This window comes from Macaca fascicularis, chromosome 4 (genome assembly GCF_037993035.2).
Source record: "Macaca fascicularis isolate 582-1 chromosome 4, T2T-MFA8v1.1".
NCBI lineage: Eukaryota > Metazoa > Chordata > Mammalia > Primates > Cercopithecidae > Macaca > Macaca fascicularis.
This window is the reverse complement of record NC_088378.1, coordinates 143,295,827-143,323,152: the sequence shown is the minus strand read 5'-3', so window position 1 is coordinate 143,323,152 and position 27,326 is coordinate 143,295,827. Positions and strand designations below refer to the sequence as shown.

Genomic DNA, 27,326 nt, shown 5'->3' with positions numbered 1-27,326 from the left:
ATGCTGTGATATAATATCAGTGACTACTCATTGTCTATGTGCCTGCATTCCAGGCTTGAAGTCCGTTCTGCAGTACATCAATTCCAACAATCCTTCCACCCCACTGAGATTCCCAATCTAGTGATCCTACCATCTACTCCCTGTTACGCACCCTTGGTGTCCTCTCCTCCCTCCTTACCCGTTTTGAATTCTATGGTAAATAATTTCTATCCCTCCCTTGCCTCTCCCTTGAGTTGTCACACTCACCTGGCAAAACTACACAGCTGGTGGATTCTACCTCTGCCCACACTGCACCTGCTCCCTGAGCTGCAGGAGAGCAACACACAGCACACTGACTGCTCTCTGTACCTTCACGACCCAGACCTCATGGGGATCCCCCACCACGGCCAGCAATCACCCTCTCCCTGCATGGCTTACCCTCAGCCTCCTCCGGACCTGGGTGACTCTTACACACCTTATCTGTGTGCTCACATATCCAACCCTCCTTCCCCATTCTTACATCGGCTGATGACCTTGGTTCCTACCTCACTGAGAAAACTGAACACATTAGAAGACAACTTCCCAGATTCCACCACTGTCTGCTCATGCATTTGCGTCTGCATCACATGTCAGGCATTTTACCACATGGGGGACTGTTGTGGGTTAACCATCCTGCTCCCAGAAAGAGCCAGTCCCTCTTCTGGTGCCCCAAACATCATCCTTTCTCATCCACTTAAAGGTGTCAGTTCATCCATTAAGAACTTTTTTTTCTCTTTATCATCAACCTTTTTCCTCTCTCCCCACTGGATCACTGTGGCAGTCGTGAGAATGCACATCCCAGCCCCTTAGCTAGAGGAAGCAGAATTGGTGATGGCCCCAACTTTTGAATCCTGAAACCTATTGCCACGTTTGCTCTGAGACCACACCTGCCCCCTGTCTTTTCCAGTCAATGATTGAGGAAAGCAGGGCAGAAACTAAGGCAGAAACATTTCTTCTCTGAAGGCTGCCTGAAGCTCCAGGGCTCCCTGCCACCCTTACTGAACTTCCCTTAGCCTGCATGGAGTCTAGGATGCTTCCACCTGACCTTCCTGAACTCTCTACATCACTGGGGCTCAGAGTTGCTTTGTGGTCTGATGGCTTTCCCAGCATTTTCTGTCTCTCTCATGAATTTCTCTCACAAGTATTTGCCCTAATAAAACCTTACACGTTTACCACTGTATTGGGATCTGCTCCTCAGGGCACCCTAACTAACACAAGTGGCATGAAGGCTGATCCATGAAACAGGCAAAAATGAGAATCTGAAATAAGCTTTCCCACTGCCAGGCAGGCCAAGAGGATGCCACCTGGGTTGGTGGGGGACACAGAAACTCCATGGCACAAGGTGCAGCTGAGCTGCTGTGGGTCTCACCAGTGCTGAGCTGAGAAGATGCCCTGGTTAGAGGGTGCTATGGCAGGTGTGGTGATAGAATGCCCTGTACAATAAGGATGGGGTTGGGGGAAACCTACAAAGACAGGGGAGTTGGCTGGTTACTGCTCGGCTGCATTGTTGCCCTATGAAAGGATCATGAGAATCTGTGGAATGTTAACAGCTGTCACTGGCTACATGTGACAGCCTCTGCAGTATCTCATGGAGAGGTCTTTATCTCCTGTAACAGAAGGGCAGATAGTGTGGAATGGTAGCTGAAAACGTCATTATGAGGGCCACAGTGCTCCAGAGATGTTTGACAGTCAGCCAAGGCAGGCCTGTTACAGGAAAGTCAGGGCCCTGGTGGGGAAACCTGAGATTCTGCAAACTGGAATAGGATTATGCGATGGGGGCTGTCTAGGATCTTCGGGGCATGCAGAGGAAGCTCACCCTTTTCTAGTAATGGTTCCCACTTCTTATGCTGGAAGATGCTACAGAAGCCTCATCCCTATGATGCCATGGGAATCCCACTTAGGAGTTTTGCAGGAACTAGCTAGCACGTCCCCATAGGAGGCTGGGGACCACTTCTGGGATTGGAATTTGAGGGCCTTTGATTAAGGAACCAGAATTTCAGTCTGAATGAATAAAAATCATTTGGCTTGGAGGCACTTTCTCAGGGCACGGGTTTATCAAACACCCCAGGACTTTGACAAATGGAGGTTATTCCACTGCTGGGGTGAATCCATATAAACTGGAAAAAAAGATGCCCAGCTCTCAACAAGGTAGACATGTCTTAGTTGCTCTGGAACATGTAGGTGATGGAATAACGAGGCTGAGGAAAGTGGGCATGGGGAAGGCCCACCAGGACTATGCTCTACAAAAGGGCCCAGAGGACACACTTTCCACCAGAGCCTCAGGAACGTGATGGTGAGAGGGAACTGCATCATTAAGAAGTGTCTGGGTGTTCTCCTCTGCAGGCTGGGGATATGGTAGTAAAGATGGTCTCAGAGTTGCATTTATTAATATCCTTGGGAAGAGTGTGGCCCTGAAGAGACAGAGACCAAGTGGTGACAGTGACCTGCAAAAGCCAGAGGGCACGGTTACTATGGCAACTTCAGAGGAGCAGCCAAGAGGACTCAAGCTGCAGGTAGTGTGGGGAAGGTTAATAGAGGGTGATGTCCCAAGGTTAGGACAGGTTGTCAACAAGGGTGCTGCTTGATGTCTATGATAAGAAAGAAAGAACTGAGGAGCATGAGGGTGAAGGTGTTTGACCCAATACAAAGTCACGATCCCATCCTCAATGGCTAGACCTCAACCAAGATTCAGATTCAGATCTCAGTGACAGAGGAGGAGTCCACAAGATTCAGATTGAGATCTCAGTGACAATGGAGGAGTCCATATCCCTAGGAAAAAGACCCTGCAGCCCCACGGAAGTATATGCTGGGACAATTCCCTCAGTCATTCGGCAGAGGAACCTATAGTAATTTACACAGGAGACTGTACACTGGGGAAAGGAAACGGGAAGAACTGGGGGGATTATTAAGACTAGGTGTGAGCTGACATTGATGCCCAGATGCCCACAGCACCATCATGTCTCTCATCACAGCTTACGGAGGCCAGGGAGTAAACCTGGACACATTATGGCCTACCATGGGACCACTGGATCCATAGACTCAGCCCTCATTATCTTCCAATTCCCTGAGTGCATAATTGACACTGACGCACTGTTAGGTGGAGTCACCCCCACACTGGGTCCCTAGTCTATAGAGTAAGGGCTGTCATTGTGCTGAAAGCCCAAGGGAAACTGACACTGCCCCCATCTGGGCAAATCAAAAATCATAGCATGACCCAGGTCTTGTGGAAGACATTGCAAGTATTTTGGCGGTTGCACCACCAATAGAGAGCTGAAGGATGAGGGGTGGTGTTGAGGCTGTCTATTGTGTCTATGTAATTCAGCAACCTGTCCCCGAGGAAGCCTGATGAGGTCTAAAGAATGAATGAAATTACTCCAGGTATGGCCAAGTAGGAGTTATAATTGCAACTTCTATGTTGTCTGAATATCACTGATAGAACAGATTAATAAAGATTCGGGCACACAGCATGTAGCTGTGGATCTGGTGAGTGTGTTCCCTTCCACTTCAATTAGAAAGTGGATATGGAGTGATTCACATTCATGTGGGATCCACAAAACATCTATTTATAGTTTGTCTCAGGGCTATTGTAACTCCCCTGCCCTCTTTAGCATAGTCTTAAGACTGTACTAGCCACACTGGATATAGGATATTAAATCAGCTCATTTTATTGACAACTTCCTGTTGACTGGGGTGGTTGAGCAGCAGGTAAGAGGTGCACTGTAGTCCTTGGCAAAACACATGCAATCCAGAATGTGAAGATAAACTTTACAGAGCTTCAAGAGTGGCCACTCGGCCGAGAGCAGTGGCTCATGCCTGTAATCCCAGCACGTTGGGTGGCCAAGGTGGGTGGACCACCTGAAGTCGGGAGTTGGAGACCTGCCTGACCAACATGGAGAAACCCTGTTTCTGCTAAAAATACAAAATTATCTGGGTGTGGTGGCACATGCCTATAATCCCAGCTACTTGGGAGGCTGAGGCAGGAGAACCATTTGAACCCGAGAGGCAGAGTTTGCAGTGAGCCAAGGTGGCGGTAATGCAGTCCAGAGTGTGCAACAAGAGTGAAATTACATCTCAAAAAAAAAAAAAAAAAAAAAAGTGGCCACTGAAGTGATGTTTTCTGGGTGAAGAAGTGCCAAGTGTTTACCAGCTTACAGATGTGTCCCCTCCAAGGTAAAAGACAAACTGTTTCATCTTGCATCCTCACCAGAAGGCAGAAAGCACACTGCCTGATGAGGTTCTTTGAGTTCTGACGACACCACATTCGACCTCTAGGTAAGTTGCTTTGGCCTACACTCTAGGTGACATAGGAGGAGGCCAGCTTCAAGTGTGGCCTACACAGGGAAGGACCCTGCAGCAGATCCAGGTGACGGTGCAAGCAGCCAGCATCCCTCAGATCCCATGGTGCTGGTGGTGCCAGTGGTAGGGAAAGATGCAGGATGGAGCTGAACCAAGCACCAGTGGGAGAGTCACAGTGGAGGGTCTCAATTCTGGAGTAAGATCAAGTCATCCACAGCAGAGACATATGGCCCCTGTCAGAAGCAACTTTCAGTGTTTCTTGTCCTAATTAGATAGAATGCTTGACCACAGGACATCAAGCAATGATGTGATTCCAAGTGTCTTTCTGACCCACAAAGTCATAAATTGCGCAGGCCCAACAGCATTCATCAGGAAATGAAAATGGTCCACCCGGGTTGAGTTTGAATCCCATGTTGACCCCGAATCCCACGTTGACCCCCACAGAAAACACCCAAGTCCAAAGTGGCACTGAACAAGCAAACAGACAAATGGAAGTTAGCTGCCTTCACCATGGGTGAGCCCAGGCCTGGTAGGATGGGCGCATGAATGGAGCAACCACAGTGGCAGACATGAGGCTATGTATGGGGCCAGCAGCACTGACTTCCCTCTACCAAGGCAGATCCAGCTGCTGCCACCTCTGAATGTCCAACTCATCGGCATTTGAGGCCCATGATATGCCCTAGTGGGGCACTGCTTCTTTAGTTGACTAGCTAGCCACTAAGTAACAAGTTGACTACATTTAGCAACTTCCATCCTGGAAGGGCCAGAGGTTCATCTTCACAGGGTTAGGCACCTATTCCATGGGTGGGTTTTCCTGTCCTGCTCTCAGACACAGCCAGCACCACTTTCCGGGTGCTGTTGACGTTCCTGATCCACAGGCTAGGCGGTGCTCTTAGCCCATTATCTGCCTGAAAGACCCTCTTGGCAGGGAAATTTTCAATGTTTCCGTGGCTGTGGGTTCCACTAATCCTATCACCATCTATCTGCATCACCCAGGGGCTGCCAGCCACAAGGAATGCTGGACAGGTCTTCTATAGGCACAGCTCAGTGCCAGCCTGGAGGAAGCACTCTGAGGGGTGGGTGCCATCTTTCAATATAGGCTGCATTGTTTGAATCAGAGATGTTTCTATAGTGCTGTGTTCTCAATAGGAAGAACATGTGGGTCCAGAAATCAAAAGGTGGAAGCAGGTTTGGCTCCATGTCCAATCCCTTTGATTAACCCACTAGGGTATTTTGCATATTTTATCTCCCAACACTGGGCTGTGCAGGGTAGAAGGTCCTGGTTTCCAAAGGAGGGTACCCTTAAAAGGAGACAAAAGACAGCCCACAGAAATACACATTACGGTTGTCACCAGAGAAGTGTGGACAGTATGTGCCCAGAGACCACCTAGTGAGAAGAAGAGTCTCCTCCCCTCCAGGCCCAGGTAATAAATCCTCATCCCCAGGACGAGGCATGACTACTTTCAAACAATGAGGGCAGAAGTGTGGAAACCAGAGATCCACCTGGGGGCCTTCTGGTTTCCCTTACCTCATTGTAAGTGTGAGCAGAATCATCCAGCAATTCAGCCTGAGAAGATTTGATTTCCAAGGGCCCAGACCCAGCAGGGCAGAAGGTGTGAGTCACACTCCTGGGTAATCTCCCAAGGCCCTGCTCCTGTGCTCTAATATCCTCAGTAGCATCGGTGTGAGGCTCTGCTTCCCATGGGCTGTTCCTAACCAGTGATGGGTCACACTAGTGACACTAAGGCAGGACATTCCTGGGAGGTGGGGGACTCTTCTGATGGCCAACTGTAGCTCGAGGACTCCTCCATGGCCTTGCTCAACCCTCCTTAGTTTACCTGTGGTCTAGGACATGTCCAGTAAATCTTCTGTCCTTCTGTCCATCATGGGAGGGTCACACATCTTGGTCTGTTGCCTTTCCCAGGGTAATCTGCCTCCCTTGCAATATCATCTGACAAGTGGGTCCCCTAATAAAATGCTGTAACTTTAATCCCATGGTGGCACTTGCTTTTTGGAGGATTTGGACTACAAAATCATTTGCATCTGCACACCAGTGTCATCTAATTCATCCCAATTTGTAAAATCCTTTTGTTTATTCAACTTCTTCTACCTGCATTGGCTCCATTTTGCTGCTATTTGCATTATGCTTTTGAGTTAGTCGATGTTTGTTGCTTTAAGTCACTAAATTTGGGGGTAGTTTGTTACACAGCAACAGATAACTAATAAAGCCCTCTTACATTTCCATTATTCTATAGAGGTTAACTACATCTGTTTTATGTCCTCCTATTTTCATAATATAAGGGTTTCTAGTTTCTCTACACCTATTCTTTATTTTAGTTTATTTTCTCCTTTGTTCCTTCCCTTTCTCCTTCCTTCTGACCCTCCCTCCCACCCTTTCTTCTCTATTTCCATTCAACCTCTCTCCCTCCCTCCTTCTCACCCCCGTTTCCTTCCCCTTCCCCTTCCTCTTTTCTTCTTTCACTCCTTCCTCCATTCCTCCTTCTTTCCCTCTCTTCCTCCATTTTTTCCTTTTTATTATGAAATTTTCCTAATATATAAATAACTCTATGTGATCGGGCTTTAAGTAAGCATTTTCTGAATCTATATGTCAAAAGTATAATGCCACGGTATATGAGAAACAAGTAAACCACAGGAAGTTATTAACAGAGTCTGAATAAAAATGCCTGCTGTAATTCTGCAGTCAAGACAGTGGCTTTTAACTCAATTCCTTCAACTCAGTGTTTTCAGAACACATCATCAACATCAAGTATTACATATTTATTGTAAAAGTTTAAGCAGCCACAATCACTTTGGAAATCATATTATCATTATCTAGTAGGGTTTAAGTCCTATACAATGTATCATCCAACCAACCCATTCTTAATCGTACACTCCGGGGGGCTTTCTTGCCTATGTGCACAGGAGACGTGCACACTAATGTTTACTGCAAAAACTGGAATCAGCCACATATACATCAAAAGGAAAGTAGTGAAATTGTGGTATAACCATAAAATGTAAACCTTCAGCAGTAAAAATGAATGAATGACAGCCTCCCACAACACAGATAACTCCCATACGTAATGTACATCATGGGAAAATAAATCCAGTAGGAATTTGCTGTATAGGAAGCTTAAAAACCAGCAAAACTATTATTTGCTTTGGGAATATATATATACTTATTGCACAAATCTTTAAAGAATTACAAAGAATACTAATTACAAGACTCAGGATGAAGGCTTCTTCTGGGGAATGTGAATGGGCAGCAGCCCAGGGTGGCTTTACAGGTTTGTATTTTACACCAGTGCTGGGCTGTCTGCTAGTTACTTGATTATATTTCCTAAAATAGAGTTTTTCAAATTAAAATATACCTGTTTTTTATAGAAATGTAAGAGAAGTTTCATTCTAAGATGGCCAAATAGGAATAGCTCTGGTCTGCAGCTCCCAGTGTGATCGACACAGAAGATGAGTGATTTCTGCATTTCCAACTGAGGTTCCTGGTTCATCTCATTGGGACTGGTCAGAAAGTGGGTGCAGCCCACAGAGGGCGAGCCAAAGCAGGGTAGAGCATCGCCTCACCCAGGAAATGCAAGGGGTCAGGGACTTCCCTTTCCTAGCTAAGAGAAGCCATGACAGACTGTACCTGGAAAATTGGGACATTGACACCTAAACACCATGCTTTTCCAAAGGTCTTAGCACACAGCGCACCAGGAGATTATATCCCACGCCTGGCTCAGCAGGTCCCACACCCACAGAGCCTTGCTTACTGCTAGTCCGAGATTGAACTGTGAAGCGGCAAGCCTGGCTGGGGGAGGGGAGTCTGACATTGCTGAGGCTTGAGGAGGTAAATGAAGCAGCTGGGAAGCTTGAACTAGGTGGAACTCACCGCAGCTCGAAGAGGCCCACCTGCCTCTGTAGACACCACCTCTAGGGGCAGGGCATAGCTGAACAAAAGGCAGCAGAAACTTCTGCAGACTTAAACATCCCTGTCTGACAGCTCTAAAGAGAGCAGTGGTTCTCCCAGCATGGTGTTTGAGCTCTGAGAGTGGACAGATTGGACCCTCAAATGGGTCCCTGATCCCCATGTAGCCTCACTTGGAGATACCTCCCAGTAGGGGCCAACTGACACCTCATACAGCCGGGTGCACTGCTGAGACGAAGCTTCCAGAGGAAGGATCAGGCAGTAATATTTGCTGTTCTGCAATATTTGCTGTTCTGCAATATTTGCTGCTCTGCAGCCTCTGCTGGTGATACCCAGACAAACAGGGTCTGGAGTGGACCTCTAGCAAACTCCAACAGACCTGCAGCTGAGGGACCTGATTGTTAGAAGGAAAACTAACAAACAGAAAGGAATAGCATCAACATCAACAAAAAGGACATCCACACCAAAACCCCATCTGTAGGTCATCATCATCAAAGACCAAAGTTGGATAAAACCACAAAGGTGGGGAGAAACCAGAGCAGAAAAGCTGAAAATTCTAAAAACCAGAGCACCTCTTCTCCAAAGGATTGCAGCTCCTTGCCAGCAATGGAACAAAGCAGGACAAAGAATGAGTTTGATGAGTTGACAGAAGCAGGATTCAGAAAGTTGGTAATAACAGACTTCTCTGAGCTAAAGGAGGATGTTCAAACCCATCAGAAGGAAGCTAAAAACCTTGAAAAAAGATTAGACAAATGTCTAACTAGAATAAACAGTGAAGAGAAGACCTTAAATGACCTGATGGAACTGAAAACCATGACACGAGAACTACGTGACACATGCACAAGCTTCAGTAGCCGATTCGATCAAGTGGAAGAAAGGGTATCAGTGATTGAAGATCAAATTAATGAAATGAAGTGAGAAGAGAACTTTAGAGAAAAAAGAGTAAAGAGAAACGAACAAAGCCTCCAAGAAATATGGGACTATGTGAAAAGACCAAATCTACCTTTGACTGGTGTACCTGAAAGTGATGCATAGAATGGAACCAAGCTGCAAAACACTCTTCAGGATATTTTCCAGGAGAACTTATCCAACTTACAAGGCAGGCCAACATTCAAATTCAGGAAAGACAGACAACACCACAAAGATACACTTTGAGAAAAGCAACCCCAAGACACATAATTGTCAGATTCACCAAGGTTGAAATGAAGGAAAAAATGCTAAGGGCAGCCAGTGAGAAAGGTCGGGTTACCCACAAAGGGAAGCCCATCAGACTAACAGCAGATCCTTCCGCAGAAACTCTACAAGCCAGAAGAGAGTGGGAGCCAATATTCAACATTCTTAAAGAAAAGAATTTTCAATCCAGAATTTCATATCCAGCCAAATTAAGTTTCATAAGTGAAGGAGAAATAAAATCCTTTACAGACAAGCAAATGCTGAGAGATTTTGTCACCACCAGGCCTGCTTTACAAGAGCTCCTGAGGGAAGCACTAAACATGAAAAGGAACAACCCATACCAGCCATTGCAAAAACATGCCAAATTGTAATGACCATCGATGCTAGGAAGAAACTGAATCAACTAATGGGCAAAATAACCAGCTAACATCATAATGACAGGATCAAATTCCCACATAACATTATTAACCTTAAATGTCAATGGGCTAAATGCACTAATTAAAAGACACAGACTGGCAAATTGGATAAAGAGTCAAGACCCATCAGTGTGCTGTATTCAGGAGACTCATCTCATGTGCAGAGACACACATAGGCTCAGAATATAGGGATGGTGGAAGATCTACCAAGCAAACGGAAAATAAAAAGCCAAGGTTGCAATCCTAGTCTCTGATAAAACAGACTTTAAACCAACAAAGATCAAAACAGACAAAGAAGGCCATTACATAACAGTAAAGAGAGCAATTCAACAAGAAGAGCTAACTATCCTAAATATACATGCACCCAATACAGGAACACTCAGATTCATAAAGCAAGTCCTGAGAGACCTAAAAAGAGGTTTAGACTCCCACACACTAATAATGGGAGACTCTAACACCCCACTGTCAATATTAAACAGATCAATGAGATGGAAGGTTAACAAGGATATCCAGGACTTGAACTCAACTCTGCACCAAGCAGACCTAATAGACATCTACAGAACTCTCCACCCCAAATTAACAGAATATACATTCTTCTCAGCACCACATCACACTTATTCCAAAATTGAACATGCAGTTGGAAGTGAAGCATTCCTCAGCAAATGTAAAAGAACAGAAATCATAACAAACTGTCTCTCAGACCACACTGCAATCAAATTAGAACTCAGGATTAAGAAACTCACTCAAAACTGCACAACTACATGGAAACTGAACAACCTGCTTCTGAATGACCACTGTGTAAACAACAAAGGCAGGAATAAAGATGTTCTTTGAAACCTATGAGAAGAAAGACACAACATGTGAAAATTTCTGGGACACATTTAAAGCAGTGTGTAGAGGGAAATTTATAGCACTAAATGCTCACAAGAGAAAGCAGGAAGGGTCTAAAGTCAACACCCTAACATCACAATTAAAAAACCTAGAGAAGCAAAAGCAAACACATTTAAAAGCTAGCAGAAAGAAAGAAATAACTAAGATCAGAGCAGAACTGAAGGAGATAGAGACATAAAAAACCCTTCAAAAAATCAATGAATTCAGGAGCTGGTTTTTTGAAAAGATCAATAAAATTGATAGACCACTAGCACGACTAATAAAGAAGAAAAGAAAGAGGAATCAAATAGATGCAATAAAAAATGATAAAGGGGATATCACCACTGATCCCACCGAAATACAAACTACCACCAGAGAATACTCTAAACACCTCTCACAAATAAACTAGAAAATCTAGAAGAAATGGATAAATTCCTGGACACATACACTCTCCCAAGACTAAACCAGGAAGAAATTGAATCCCTGAATAGACCAATAACAGGCTCTGAAATTGAGGCAATAATTAATAGCCTACCAATCAAAAAAAGTCCAGGACCAGATGAATTCACAGCCGAATTCTACCAGAGGTACAAACAGGAGCTGGTACCATTACTTCTGAAACTATTCCAATCAATAGAAAAAGAGGGAATCCTCCCTAACTCATTTTTGAAGCCAGCATCATCCTGATACCAAAGCCTGGCAAAGGCACAATAGAAAAAGAGAATTTTCGACCAATATCCCTGATGAACATCGATGCAAAAATCCTAGATAAAATACTGGCAAATCATATCCAGCAGCACATCAAAAAGCTTCTCCACCATGATCAAGTTAGCTTCATCCCTGGGATGCAAGGCTGGTTCAACATACACAAATCAATAAACATAATCCATCACATAAACAGAACCAAAGACAAAACCACATGATTATCTCAATAGATGCAGAAAAGGCCTTTGACAAAATTCAACAGCCTTTAATGCTAAAAATCTCTCAGTAAACTAGGTATTGATGGAATGTATCACAAAATAATAAGAGCTGTTTATGACAAACCCACAGCCAATGTAATACTGAATGGGCAAAAACTGGAAGCATTCCCTTTGAAAATTGGCACAAGACAGAGATGCCCTCTCTCACCACTCCTATTCAATGTAGTGTTGGAAGTTCTGGCCAGGGCAATCAGGGAAGAGAAAGAAATAAAGGGTATTTAATTAGGAAAAGAGGAAGTAAAATTGTCCCTGTTCATAGATGACATGATTGTATGTTTAGAAAACCCCATCGTCTCAGCCTAAAATCTCCTTAAGCTGATAAGCAACTTCAGCAAAGTCTCAGGATAGAGAATCAATGTGCAAAAATCCCAAGCATTCTTATAGACCAATAACAGACAAACAGAGAGTCAAATCATGAGTGAACTCCCATTCAAAGTTGCTACAAAGAGAATAAAATACGTAGGAATACAACTTAGAAGGGATGTGAAGGACTTCTTCAAGGAGAACTACAGACCGCTGCTCAATGAAATAAAAGAGCACACAACCAAATGGAAGAACATCTAATGTTCATGGATAGGAAGAATCCATATCATGAAAATGGCCATACTGCCCAAAGTAATGTATAGATTCAATGCCATCCCCATCAAGCTACCAATGACTTTCTTCACAGAATCGGGAAAAAGTACTTTAAAATTCATACGGAAGCAAAAAAGAGCCCTCATTGCCAAGAGAATCCTAAGCAAAAAGAACAAAGCTGGAGGCATCATGCTACCTGACTTCAAACTATACTACAAGGCTATAGTAACCAAAACAGCATGGTACTGGTACCAAAACAGAGATATAGACCAATGGAACACAACAGAGGTCTCAGAAATACCACCACACATCTACAACCATCTGATCTTTGACAAACCTGACAAAAACAAGCAATTGGGAAAGGATTCCCTATTTAATAAATGGTGCTGGGAAAACTGGCTAGCCATATGTAGAAAGCTGAAACTGGATCCCTTCCTTACACCTTATACGAAAATTAATTCAAGATGTATTAAAGACTTAAATGTTAGACCTAAAACCATAAAACCCTAAAAGAAAACCTAGGCAATACCATTCAGGACATAGGCATGGGCAAGGCCTTCATGACTAAAACACCAAAAGCAATGGCAGGAAAAGCCAAATTAGACAAATGGGATCTAATTAAACTAAAGAGCTTCTGCACAGCAAAAGAAACTACCATCACAGTGAACAGGCAACCTACAGAATGGGAGGAAATTTTTGCAATCTACCTATCTGTCAAAGGGGCTAATATCCAGAATCTACAAAGAACTTGAACAAATTTACAAGAAAAAGTCAAACAACCCCATAAAAACTGGGCAAAGTATATGAACAGACACTTCTCAAAGAAGACATTTATGCAGCCAACAGACACATGTAAAAACGCTCATCATCACTGGTCATCAGAGAAAAGCAAATCAAAACCACAATGAGCTACCATCTCATACCAGTTAGAATGGTGATCATTAAAAAATCAGGAAACAACAGATGCTGGAGAGGATGTGGAGAAATAGGAAAGGTTTTACACTGTTGGTAGTGTAAACTAGTTCAGCCATTGTGGAAGACAGTGTGGTGATTCCTCAAGGATCTAGAACTAGAAATACCATTTGACCCAGCTATCCCATTCCTGGATATATACCCAGAGGATTATAAATCATGCTGCTATAAAGACACATGCACGTGTATGTTTATTGCAGCACTATTCACAATAGCAAAGACTTGGAACCAACCCAAGTGTCCATCAGTGATAGACTGGATTAAGAAAATGTGGCATATATACACCATGGAATACTATGCAGCCATAAAAAAGATGAGTTCATGTCCTTTGTAGCAATGTGGATGAAGCCTGAAACCATCATTCTGAGCAAACTATTGCAATGACAGAAAACCAAACACTGCATGTTCTCACTCATAGGTGGGAAGTAAACAATGAGAACACTTGGACACAAGATGGGGAACAGCACACACTGGGGCCTGTTGTGGGATGGAGGGATGGGAGAGGGATAGCATTAGGAGAAATACCTAATGTAAATGACGAATTAATGGGTGCAGCAAACCAACACGGCACATGCGTACATATGTAACAAACCTGCCCGTTGTGCCTATGTACCCTAGAACTTAAAGTATAATTTAAAAAACAATGTGAGAGAAAAGAATACCAAAATTCATTTCAAGGATCCTTAACAGGAACTACTTACATTGGAAGCAAACCACAGAGAATTATAAGGAGCCATGTGACAGAGAGGACCAGGATGCCATGAAAATGACTTCGGCTAAAAATAGGTCATTTAACCCTTGGATCACTGGCATCTCTCCAGATTTTCAATTATACAATGTTCAATTTGCTGTGCAAGGTAATTCCATCTTGCAAAGGATTTGATGTTACATTCTACCACACATAAAACTGAATTAAACTTTTACGGAATTGGAAATGCACATCATTGATCAAAATAAATCAAACACGAAAAGAGTAGGAAGGAATAACCAGTGATGGAATAGCAAATGTGAATGGAAAACAGAATAGGACTGCTAAAAAGACAAAAAAAACCTTCAGAAGCACATAATAGCTGTGTTATTTAAAAATCATAGTGGTCTCCAAATGACTTCTATCACATCTCATTCAATACCATAGCAAAAGATGTTAAGTTTATTATGGAATGCCCACCAAATAGCTAGATTTTGAAAAAACCTTGTTTCTCAATTTGAGCCAACCATTTCAGGCTACTGCTTGAAACCAAAGTTACTGGCATCGTGCTAAGCTAGATGTGTTGACTGAAGTATGAGATTCACACTTTTGTAAATGAAAAGCAATTTGATTAGGCAATGTTTTTCTAAGTGAAAGCAAGTTTACTGAGAATTAAAGAAACAAAAGAATGGCTACTCCATATAGCAGAGTTTTTTGTTTTTTAAGTGTAGGCAAATATTTAGTGAAGATGATATTTCAGTAAGAAAACTGGCGCTTGGGACATGCTTCCACTAAATTTGAGACATCTTAGACAGAACAAAGTTTTATTTTTGAGGCATTATTTTTATGGGATTGAAGTCTTGGAACTATTTGATCTAGCTGCTCTATGTTCTCAACTTTGTTAACTCATTGGAAACAACATTGTTATTAAAGGTATTCACAAGAAAAATTCAGAGATACTGTTGCATCTCCTTTCTCTGTTTCAAACTGTTTTCTCCTAAGCACCCAAGGCTCTGTGATGTCTCAAACATTTAATCATTAATTTTAAAAGAGAAGCTTATTATGGAATTAGAAAAAAACTATTTTAAAATTCATATGGATCCAATAAGAGCTCATATAGCCAAAAGAATATTAAGCAAAAAGAACAAAGCTGGAGGCATCATACTATGCCACTTAAAACTATACTATAAGGCTACAGTAAACACAACAGCATGATACTGGTACAAAAACAGGCACATAGACCAATGGAACAGAATAGAGAACTCACAAAAAAAGACTGCACATCTACAACCATCTGATCTTCAACAAACCTGACAAAACAAGCAATGGGGAAATGATTCCCTATCTAGTAAATGGTGATGGGAGAACTGGCTCACCATATGCAGAAAATTGAAACTGGACCCCGTCCTTACACCTTACACAAAAATTAACTCAATATAGATTAAAGACTTAAATGTAAAACACAAAACTATAAAAAACCCTGAAAGAAAATCTAGGCAATACCACTCAGGACACAGGCATGGGCAAAGATTTTATGAAGAAATCGCCAAAAGCATCTGGCACAAAAGCAAAAATGGGCAAGTGGGATCTAATTAAACAAAAGAGCTTCTGCACAGAAAAAGAAACTGTCATCAGAGCAAACAGACACCCTACAGAATGGGAGAAAATTTTTGCAATCTATCTATCTTACAAAGTTCTAATATTCAGAATCTACAAAGAACTTAAGCAAATTTGCATGAAAAAAACTTCATTCAAAAGTGGACAAAGGAGATGAAGAGATATTTCACAAAATAAGACATACATGTGGCCAAAAAAATATGAAAAAAACTCGACATCACTGATTACAGAAATGCAAATCAAAACCACAAATGAGATACTATCTAATGCCAGTCAGAATGGCAATTATTTAAAAGTAAATAAACACCAGATGTGGCGAGGTTGTGGAGGAATAGGAAGGCTTTTACACTGTTGGTGGAAATGTAAATTGGTTCAACCATTGTGGAAGACAATTTGGTGATTCCTCAAAGATTTAGAACCAGAAACACCATTTCACCCAGCAATCCCATTACAGGGTATATAACCAAAGGAGAATAAACCATTCTATTATAAAGATACATGCATGTGTATGTTCATTGCAACACTATTCACAATAGCAAAGACATGAAATCAACCCAAATGCCCATCAATGATGGACTGCATAAAGAAAATATGGTATATATATATACCATGGAATATTATGCAGTCATGAAAAGGAATTAGATCAAGTCCTTTGCAGGGGTATGGATGTAACCAAAACCATTATCCTCAGCCAACTAACACAGGAACAGAAAGCCAAACACCACATGTTCTCACTTATAATTGGGAGCTGAGCAATGAGAACACATGGACATAGGGAGAGGAACATCACACACTGGGGCCTGCTGGGGGAGGGCAGTGGTAGGAGGAGCATTAGGAAAAATAGCTAATGCATGCCAGGATTAATACATACGTAATGGTTTGATAGGTGCAGCAAACCACCATAGCACACATTTAGCTATGTAACAAGCCTGCACATCCTGCACATGTACCCTGGAACTTAAATTAAATTAAATTAAATTAAAAGACAAGCTAAAGGCGTTAATGAAAATAATTAGATAAAAAAAAACTTTGATTTTCAAAATCCTGAAACAAGTGTTTTAATTTTGCTGTAAACATATATTCAAATCCTTTAATACTGTTCCCTTCCAGAGGTGCTGCTTAATTTCCTCTCTTGAGTGTGGCTTGGACTTAATGAGGCACTTCTGATATGGTCTGGCTCTGTGTTCCCACCCAATTCTCATCTTGAATTGTCATGCAAATTGTAATCCCTGTGTATTGGGGGAGGGGCCTCATGGGAGATGATTGGATCATGGGTATGGTACCTCCATGCTGTTCTTATGATACTGAGAGAATTCTCATGAGATCTGATGGTTTCATGAAGGGCTTTTCCCCATTTCGATCTGCATTCCTCTCTCCTGCTACCATGTGAAGAAGGACGTGTTTGCTTCCACTTCTGCCATGGTTGTAAGTTTCAGGGGGCAGCCTCCTCAGCCATGCAGAACTGTGAGTCAATTAAACCTCTTTCCTTTATAAATTACCCAGTCTCAGGTATTTCTTTATAGCAGTGTGAGAACGAACAAATACAACTTCAAACTGATGGAGTAATGCTGACATAATAGTTTGTGACTCTGGGTGTAGAACATAAAACTCACTGCAGGCTCCCCCTTCTCTCTCAAGGTCTCTGGGATCATGAGCTCTGGGGGAAGCCACCTGCTGTGCAATAAGCAGCCCTGAGGCCTGAGGAAAGGTCCATGTGGCTGAGAACTGAGGCCTTCTGGGAACAGACAGCAAGGAACTAGGCCTTTTCCACAGCCATGTGACTGATTCATGTTTCATGTGAATCCTCCGCCCCAGTGAAGCCTTCAGATGATGCAGGCCTAGGCTGACAAGTGGACTGCAACCTTGTGAGAGGCCCTGAGCCAGAAGCACTCAGGGAAACCTCTCCTGGATCCCTGACCATCGGAAACTGCTAGAGATGATGAATATTTGCTGTTTTGAGCTGCTAAGTTTTACATAATTTGTTATGCAATAGTAAATAACTAACACATTTTCACAAAAGAGAATCTATTATTACATGTTAGTTTGCATTTGCTCTAAATTTATCATTATTATTAATATTATTGTTATTTATACAGGGTCTCACTCTGTCACCCAGGCTGGAGTGCAGTGGCATGATCACCATGCACTGCTGTGTCGACCTCATGGGCTCAAGGGACCCTCTGATCTCAGCGTCCTGAGTAACTGGGACTACAGGCATGAACCACCACGCCTGGCTAATTTTCTAAATATTTTTGTAGAGATGGGGGTTTCTCCATGTTGCCCAGGCTGATCTTCACCTTCTGGAGTCAACAAATTTGCCTTCGCCTGCCTTCCACGATGCTAGAATCACAGGCGTAAGCTACCACACCTGGCCTAAATTAATTATAAGACATTAAACATGTAACTTAGTTTTAAAAGGTAAGAAGAATGTCCATGGGTGAAGAGGATGCATTTTATTACCATTCACAATGATCACTTTACTTGAACTTCAATTTCCAACTGTGTCCCAATTAAAAACAAAAGGAAGATCCAATCCTTGCTGGGCTGATTCTATGATGGCCTCAACAACCAGCTCCTGGTCATTCACCTTCCCCCAGTTATTCAACCAACTCTAATGTAGGTGCTACTGTGAAGGGATTTAGCAGATATAATTAAGGACCTCAATTAGTTGAATTTAGACTGGGTTTATCCTGCTTGGACTGTCCTAATCAGGTGAGTCCTTGAAAGGACTGGGTTCTTCCTGAGCATAGAGAAATACAGTGTGAGAGGGATTCAGCATGAGGGGTTTCCTCCACCATGGGCTTTGAAAATGAAGAGGCTGTGTAGGAAAGAATGCTGTTGGGCACCAGGAATTGAGCACAGCCCTCCCTGTTCTCTATATTGACAGCCAGCAAGGAACAGGAACCTCAGTCTTACAACTGCCAGAAACTTCATTCTGCCACCTCTGTATAAGCCTGAAGGAGGATTCAAAATGAAAACACAGCTTTTGGAAGCCCAGAACAGAGATTCTCTCCACATTTTGCCCAGATTTCTGAGCAAGGAACTATAAGCAGATAAATGGGTGTTGTTTTGCCGGTCGTGGTAGTGCATGAATGAATTGATGAATTAATATGCAAACTAGTTACATAAAATAAAATCTTTCTGAACTTTTTCAGTATTTTACATTTTATAATTTTCTGTGATGCAATTTAATACACTCATATTTCATTCATTCAGTCAACAAAAATTAATCCCTACAATGAACCAGGTGTACCCTCATATGCTCACGTGCCTGACATTCCAGAAGCTTCACAAGACCAAGGTGGAGCCACTGGAATGTTTTAGGTGGAGAAATGACACACTGTGACTCACAGGAGCAGGACCACTGTGGAGAGAACAGTTACGTAGCAGGTCATGGGACAGTGCCAGAGCCACAATTCGGGAGTGACAGGGTGGTGGGGACTAAGGGGAGAGGAGGGCCTGAGGGATGAGAGGGATGGAGGGAAGGGCTGGAGAAGCAGGAGGTGAGGAAATGGAGCAGAGGGAAAGAATTCGAAAGCAGCAGAATTCTTAGGTTTAAACACTTGTTTAATAGATTTTTAATACATCCGTCTACAGAGCCTCGCTGGGTGTTCTTTGCGGTTGACCTTTAATACCTTATGTGGGTCTGCCCGAAAACTAATTGTTTTTACGTTAATCAGATTTTAAAAATACTAAGTGTTCCTATAAAATATACACAACAGTTAGATGTGGATACTTCCTAAAAGCAGGCAGTGCATAAGCACTGGTGAGGGGCACTGTGACTGCATTGAGTGCTTGCCACTGTGAGGTGAATAAAGTCTGTACTGGCTCCTGGTTGCAACATAAAATAACACAGTGGCTATTTTGTATTAGGAGATGTCCTGGACTCACAAAGAAACGCAGGGCTACGGAATGAAGGTAAATATAAAATACTACAAGCGGGAGTCACAGATACATTGTCTGGGAAAGTGAAACTTAGGAGCTTTGTGAGTCCTGTTGTACTGCTTTTAGACACATTTATATGTCAAGGGACCAAAGTCACATTTTCTACCGATTAGATACTGATCATTCAGGGATTACCAAGATTCTGCTACCCACTGTAGTTAATAAACAAAAAGCAAACTGGTCTCTGTTCTATCTCATGCACTCAGGCGCAACTTTTCCAGATTTAAAGAAAAAGAAAAAAGAAAAGAAAAAAAAGCCCTGTCTCTACACCTCCATTCCCAGGGCAAGCTCAATCTCTGGCACCAAGCTCTCTGGGGTGAGTTTTCTTCTAGAAGAGTCCACTGGGACAGGTAAGGAGTAGGAGGCAGGGAGTCCAGTTCTGGGACGGGGAGTCAGTGATGAAAAGTGAAGAGAGAGGGACGGGGCCCATGCCGTGTGTTTCTCCCTGGTTTCTCAGACAGTTCCTGGGCCAAGACTCAGGGAGACATTGAGACAGAGCGCTTGGTACAGGAGTAGCGGGGTCAGGGCGAAGTCCCAGAGCCCCAGGTATGGCTCTCAGAATCTCAGGCTCAGAAAGCGGTGTGTGGATTGGGGAGGCCCAGCGTTGGGGATTCCCCATCTCCGAAGGGTTTCTCTTCTTCCTGTCTCCACCTGAGTCTGGTCCTTCTTCCTGGATACTCACCGGGCGGCCCCAGTTCTCACTCCTATTGAGTGTCGGGTTTCTAGAGAAGTCAATCAATGTAGCCACGGTCCCTGTTCTAAAGTTCCCACGCACCCACCAGGACTCCGATTCTTCCCCGTCGCCAAGGATGGGGGCATGGCGCCCCGGACCCTCCTTCCGCTGCTCTGGGGAGCCCTGGCCCTGACCCAGACCTGTGCGGGTGAGTGCGGGGTCGGGAGGGAAACAGCTTCTTTGGGGAGTAGCTAGGGATCCGTCCGGCGGGGGCGCAGGAACCCGGTTGCAGTGCCGGGAGGAGGGTCGGGGGAGTCTCAGGCCCCTCCTCGCCCCCAGGCTTCCACTCCTTGAGGTATTTCCACACCGCCACGTCCCGGCCCGGCCGCGGGGAGCCCCCGCTTCATCTCCATGGGCTAAGTGGACGACACGCAGTTCGTGCGGTTAGACAGCGACGCCGCGAGTCCTAGGATGGAGCCGCGGGCGCCGTGGATGGAGCAGGAGGGGCCGGAATATTGGGAGGAGAAGACAGGGACCGCCAAGACCAACGCACAGTTTTACCGAATGAACCTGCGGACCCTGAGCGGCTACTAGAACCAGAGCGAGGCCTGTGAGCGACACCGGCCCGGGGCGCAGGTCACTACCCCTGCACATCCTCCACGGACAGTCCGGGTCTCCCCGAGTCTTCGGGTGCGAGATCTACCCGGAGGCCGCGGGATCCGGAGACCCTTGACCGGGGAGCAGCCTAGGAGCCGTTACCCGGTTTCATTTTCAGTTTAGGCCAAAATCCCGCAGGTTGGTCGGGGTGGGGGTGGGGCTCGGTGGGCCGGGCTGACCGCGGGCGCAGGGCCAGGGTCTCACACCATCTAGAGGATGCCTGGCTGCGACAAGGGGTCCGAGGGGCGCCTTCTCCGGGAGTATCACCAGCTCGCCTAAGAAGGCAGGGATTACGTCGCTCTGAACCAGGACCTGTGCTCCTTGACCGCCGCAGACACGGCGACTCAGATCACCCAGCTCAAGTGGGAAGCTGCCGGCGAGGCGGAGGTTCATCCTCACAGGGGTAGGTACCTATTCGATGTGGTGTGTTTTCCTCTCTACTCTCAGACCCTCAGCCAGTATCACTATTGGCATTCCTGATCCACTGGCTCAGAATTTCAGTACATTATCTGCCCGCGGGACACACCTCAGAGGGAAAGGGATGAAGCGTGGGCCATGACCAAGGCATCTCCTGGTCATATCACCACCTGCACCTCCCAGGGGCTGCCAGCCACACTGAGTCATGGACAGGTCTCCACAGACACAACTTAGTACCAGCTTGGATGAAGCCCTCTGAGGAATGGGGGCCAGCTTTCAGGATGTGCTGCGCGTATTAAATCAAAGACGTCCCTATGGTGCTGTGTTTACAGAAGGAAGAACACGTGGGTCTAAAAACCAAGAAGTTGAAACAGGTGTGGCTCCATGTCTCATCCCTTCTATTCACCCTCAGGGTGATTTTGCACTTCTCCTCTCCAATATCGGGGCTCTGCAGGGGAGGAGGTCCTGGTTTCCCAAAGGGGGCACCCTGGCAAGGAGACAAATGAGAGTCCATGGAACTACACATTATGGGTGCCCCCAGGGATGTTTGAATAGTATGTGTCCAGACACAAGCAGGTGAGAAGAGGAGGAGGCAGGGCTGCTATCACACAAGGAAGGCAGAAGTGTGTGTGGAAATAAGAGATCCACTTGGAGGCCTTATGGTTCCCCTTGTCCTGTTGTAAATGTGAACAGAATCATCCAGCAACGCAGCCTGAGAGGGTTTGATATTCAAGAGTGCAGAACCCTCAGGAAGGAAGGACTGAGTGATACACCTAGATAATGTCCCAAAGCTCCGCTCCTGTGCTCTGACATCCTCAGAAGGGTTAGTGCAGAAGCCCTGCTTCCCATGGGCTGTTCCCAGCCAGTGACCGGTCACAGCAGGCGCACTAAGGCAGGCCATTACTGGGAGACACGGGACTCCTCTGATGGCCAACTGTGGCTGGAGGACTCCTCCATGGCCTTGCTCAACCCTCCTTAGATTGCCTGTGCTCTAGAATGTGTCGAACAAACCTTCTCTCCTTCTGTCCAGCACTGGGTGTCACACTTGCATTGTGGTGTGCTGCCTTTTCCTGGGATTTCTGGCTCGCTTCGCATATTCCCTTACAGGTGTATCCCCTCATAAAATGCCGCAGACTTGAAGCTCATCTTGGCATCTGCTCCTTGAAGGACTTAGACTAAAAATTATTTCCATCTGCACATCAATAACTCTTACTTACTTCAACTTGTAAAATCCTTCTCTTCGTCCAACTTCTGCCACCCCCATAGAATCTATTTTACTTGTGTTTGTAGTATCTCTTTGAGTTAACGGATATTTGTTCTATTAAGCTATTAAATTTTGAGGTAGTTTGTGACACAGCACTTGATAACCATTAAGGCTTCCTTTTTTTTTTTTTTCTTGAGATGGAGTCTCACTCTGTCACTCAGGCTGGAGTTCAGTGGCTCAATCTCAGCTCACTGCAAGCTCTGCCTCCCGGGTTCACGCCTTTCTCCTGCCTCCTGAGTAGCTGGGACTACAGGCACCTGCCACCACGCCCGGCTAATTTTTTGTATTTTTAGTAGAGACAGGGTTTCACCATGTTAGCCAGGATTGTCTCGATCTTCTGACCTCGTGATCCGCCCGTCTCGGCCTCCCAAAGTGCTGGGATTACAGGCGTGAGCCATTGCGCCTGGCCAAGGCTTTCTTAAGTTTCCATTATTCCATGGATATTATCTACACATCTTTTAATACTTTGCATTTTAATAACATTAGCCATATTTGCCGTTTCCAACCCTTTCCTCCTATTCTTTTTTGAACATTTTTATTTTGTCTTTCTCTGTCCTTCCTTCCTTCTTTCCTCCTTTCCTCCCTCACAGTTTTCTCCCTCCCTCTATTTTTTTCATAAAACCTAAGTGTTCAGGCTAAAAGGAAGCATCACTTGAACTTAATGCCAAAAGTATAATGCCATAATTTATAATATAAAAGTAAAGAAAAGGAAGTTATTAATTGAATATGAAGAAAATGTCTAGGGTGATTCTGCAGCCAAGACAGTGGCTTTTAATATTTAATCTCCTACTTCAAGTGAATGTTTTCAGAAACACGAGCAACATGAGCTCTTTCCCATTCTTGGTACAAGCACTTGAGAAATCAAATTAGCTTTACCTAGTCTGATTAATGTCCATACACCGTATAATCCCACCATCTGCCTCCTGATCATACACTCTGGGGACATTCTTGGCTATGTGTCCAGGAGACATGTAAAGATGGAATGTCTTATAAAACTACAATAATCCAGACAGTGTGAAAGTGAGAGACACAGAGATCAATGAACAGAAGTGAGAATCTAGAAAGACATTCTTACATTTTTTGTCAATTGATCGTCAATAAAGTTGCATAGGTAATACGAAGTGACACTTACCACCACATAAAATATAAGCTTGTCTAAAACACCAAAAGCAATGGCAACAAAAGCCAAAATTGACAAATGGAATCTAATTAAACTAAAGTGCTTCTGCACAGCAAAAGAAACTACCATCAGAGTGAACAGGCAACCTACAGAATGGGAGAAAATTTTTGCCATCTACTCATCTGACAAAGGGCTAATATCCAGAACCTACAAGGAACTCAAACAAATTTACAAGAAAAAAACAAACAACCCCATCAAAAAGGGGCTGGGCAAAGGATATGAACAGACACTTCTCAAAAGAAGACATTTATACAGCCAACAGACATATGAAAAAATTCTCACCATCACTAGCCATCAGAGAAATGCAAATCAAAACCACAGTGACATACCATCTCACACCAATTAGAATGGCAATCATTAAAAAATCAGGAAACAACAAGTGCTGGAAAGGATGTGGAGAAACAGAACACTTTTATGCTGTTGGTGGGACTGTAAACTAGTTCAATCATTGTGGAAGATAGTGTGGTGATTCCTCAAGGATCTAGAACTAGCAGTACCATTTGACCCAGCCATCCCATTACTGGGTATATACCCAAAGGATTATAAATCATGCTGCTATAAAGACACATGCACATGTATGTTTATTGCGGTACTATTCACAATAGCAAAGACTTGGAATCAACCCAAATGTCCATCAGTGACAGACTGGATTAAGAAAAGGTGGCACATATACACCATGGAATACTATGCAGCCATAAAAAAGATGAGTTCATGTCCTTTGTAGCAACGTGGATGAAGCCTGAAACCACCATTCTGAGCAAACTATTGCAATGACAGAAAACCAAACACTGCATGTTCTCACTCATAGATGGGAAGTAAACAATGAGAACACTTGGACACAAGATGGGTAACAGCACACACCGGGGCCTGTTGTGGGATGGAGGGATGGGAGAGGGATAGCATTAGGAGAAATACCTAATGTAAATGACGAGTTAATGGGTGCAGCACACCAACATGGCACATGTATACATAGGTAACAAACCTGCACGTTGTGCACATGTACCCTAGAACTTAAAGCATAATAAAAAAAGAAAAAATATATAAGCTCAAACAAATTAGAGACCTAAACAGCTAAAATTTATGAGTTAAAACTATCAAATTTCTAAAAGAAAATATAGGAGAAAATTTTCGTGACATTGGGTAGTCAGGCAAAAGATTCTTAGATAAATTACCAAAAACATGATCTACAAATGAAAAAAGAGAGAGAGAGAAATTGGGCTTAGTTAAAATTTAAAACTTAAGTGCTTCAAAAGACATTATTGAGAAAATGAGAAGACAAGCCATAGATTGAGGGAAAAATTTTCACAGTTGATCACAAATTACATTTGTGATGAAGAACATCTATCCAGAATATAAGACAAGTTCTTAAACTCAATGTACAAAGACGAGCAACTCAACCAAAAATGAGCAAATCATACAAATATGCACAACTGACTTTTACAAAAGCACAAAAGCAATTCAATGAAGGAAGGAGCGCTTTCCCAACGAATGGTGCTGGAACAACTAGACAACCACAGTGGGAAAAAATAACCTGAGCCCAAACTTCATGCTTTATACAAAAAATAACTCAAAATGAGTCACAAGCTTTAATGTAAAACACAGAGTTAAAATGGCAAACATTGAGCCAGGTGTGGTATCACAGGCCTGTACTCTCAGCTACTCGGGAGGCTGAGGTGGGAGGATCCCTTGAGCCCAGGAGTTCAAGGCCAGCCTAGGCAAGAATTTTTTTTTCTAAAATAAATAATAAGTTTAAATCTTAAAATTACAAACCTTTTAAGAAAAAGTCATCCAAACTAAGACTGGACAGAGTTCTTAGACATAACACCAAGAGTATGTTCCATCAAAAAAAAAGTTAACAAATTGGATCTTATCAACACTAAAAACTGTTGCTCTGTGAGAGACCTGTGAAGAGCTAAAAAGACAAGCTACAGAACGAGAGAAGATATTTACAGACAACATATTCTGTAAAGACTGTATTCAGAATATATGGAGAAATTAAAAAACCCAACAGTAAAAATGAAATCCAAATACACAATAGGCAATAAGCAAGACATGAACAGATATTTCACTGAAGAGGATAAACACCAGGCTAATAAGCAGATGAAAAGGCAGTCAACATGATTATCCAGTAGGAAAATACAAATTAAAACCACAGTGATGAGAATGGCTGTAATACAAAATAAAGGTAGCAACAGATGCTGGCAAGGATGCAGAGAAACTGGGTCACTCTTATATTGCTGGTAGGAATGTCTTTTTTAAAATGGGACAGTCACTCTGGAAATGAGTATTGCAGTTTTCTTCAAACTGAACGTGCAATTTACCTTATGACTAACAATTGCCCTCCTATGCACTTATTTCAAACACGGGAAATCTTTATGTTCTCGAAAATCCTCTGCACAAATACTCTTGCAGCTTTATTCATAATACCCCCAAACAGGAGTTAATGCAACTGCCTTTCCGTGGGTGAGTGAGATCTGCTGTTTGAACTCATAACTGAGTCACACAAGTGCCCTTTCTCAAGGCTACCATCCAGCTTCTCTGTGCAATAAGTGTTTTATGCATATTTCCCATTTTCTCACAGGAAATATTAAAGATGTGTACTCAAGGATCAAACTTTAATGAACATAAATTTTTTACTGCACCATCAAAGACATTCTTAAATGGCAGTGCAGTTTGGAGCCACTGCCTTGGTTCTGCTAAGGTGCTGGGTGTGTTACTGACCTTGGCATTTGCAGCATTAATGGAAAAGTCAACATAATGAAACAGGCAGATGGCATCTTGGTATTTCTGTGAAAACAGGTTTCCCTCCTGAACTCTCTGAAGGCAGCTCAGGGGACACACTTTCAAAATGGCAAAGATCGATTATGGTTCCTAGTGGGACACAACCCCTAGCCTATTCAGATTCAGCTCTCTCTCTCTCTCTCTCTCTCTCTCTCTCTCTCTCTCCCCCCCCCTTTTCCCTCATTCTTCCAACTTATATTGTATAAATTTTCAAATGTGCAAATAAGCTGAAAGAATGGTGCAGTAAAATTCAAGTTATCACTCTGCCATATTTGGTTAATATCTCTTCATATACATAAAAGCAGAGTGTGAAGTGATGGATCACAGAGACCCAGAAGGGTAAGGGTGGTTGGCATTGGGTGTATAATAGAGGGATTTCTTGGTGAGTACAATGTGCTTGTCTCCAGTGCTGGATGCTCTGAAGGCCCTGACTTTACCACAACCTATATAGCAATATAGCAAAATTGCGCTTGTGCCCCATGAATATATATGAATTAAAAAAATTAAAAATAACATAACAAGTCTCTTTATAGATACATGTAGACATGTTTGTATAGCATGTGTGTGAATGTGTGTGTGTGTGTGAATGTGTGTGTCTGTGTAGAGAGCAGCACAAGTTAAGAGATTAAGATTTTGTGACTGAACCATTCCAAAGTAACTTAAACATAAAACATACATGGATAAATGTGTCTGTGACAACAAACCTGAATACAAACATGAAAGAATATATCTATAAACACATCTCTGGATAGATAGCTTATGAACGAATTCCCTACGCCAGCTCCCTTACTGCTTACCCTGTGAACACAGGCAGGCAGGAAACAGGACCCAGCTAGGTTCCCTCATCCTTCTCTTGCTTCCAGGCAGGTCCTGCATCCACT

The 27,326-nt window shown here is 43.4% G+C and overlaps 1 pseudogene; it reads left to right on the top strand.

Moving 5' to 3' along the window:
* The first annotated feature begins 20,132 nt into the window (after positions 1-20,132).
* On the top strand, positions 20,133-24,900 carry LOC102135691 (saoe class I histocompatibility antigen, A alpha chain-like; annotated as a pseudogene).
* Positions 24,901-27,326: the final 2,426 nt, after the last annotated feature.